Source organism: Microchirus variegatus (genome assembly GCF_963457635.1).
Source record: "Microchirus variegatus genome assembly, chromosome: 23".
In the NCBI taxonomy this organism is placed as follows: Eukaryota; Metazoa; Chordata; class Actinopteri; order Pleuronectiformes; family Soleidae; genus Microchirus; species Microchirus variegatus.
The window spans coordinates 9,044,646-9,045,483 of NC_139824.1; positions in this window are offsets into that span (position 1 = coordinate 9,044,646).

Below are 838 nucleotides of genomic sequence, written 5' to 3' on the forward strand. Positions count from 1 at the left end.
ACCTGATCACCAGGGGGCCCCCAAGCAGCCACTTAGTTTGCTTATGCCTCTGTCAGCTCTAGCTAGTTCAGTATGATAAACACTGTTCATAGAGTCAAAAAACAACAACTCTGTTTCGCAATGGAACATACAATTGGAAATTGATTGAAAATTAATTCACAGTTTTATTAATTATTGCTTTTTCAATTTGTGTGAGAGCTGTATTGGTGTAACACAAACATCGTCACCATTTCCCCTTTTGTCAGATAAGGACAGATTTAGTGAGAGGGACTTTCTCCTGCCAGGTCCTCTCTCCATCTGCCCTAGATTGTTGTGATCCTGTTCACTGCAGCACCAGCTTCAGAGATGATGAAGTGTTTGTCATTTAATCCAAAAACACTGCTACTTTAATATAGTTTATGTATTGATTGAAAAAATAAAATAAATAAATAAAACAGAGAGACTTGCAGGTGCCCTTTCCAGTGTGGATCATAGAGGTAAATGTAAAAATTTGAGCATTGGACTCTGAACAAAGGCATGAGATGTGTTCTGTCATGACGTTTGACATTTACAAAAACACAGCCAGGGTTTAGTCAGCTGCTGCTGCTGCGATTATGAAACCCGTACAGTCATGTGATGTCTTCTCCCATCACCATGACAAGTTGGAAGTCTGACCTTCGGCCACATGCAGGGACTGAAGACTGCAGTACAGCAGCTGCAGTTCACCCGAGGCTACGCTAGGGGCGGAGTTTGACCTCACAAGTCTCAAAACATCACTAATCCGCGTCGGACATTCTGGCACAGACACAGGCCATCACCATCTTCACCATCATCATCATCATCGTCGCCAGCAGCAGCG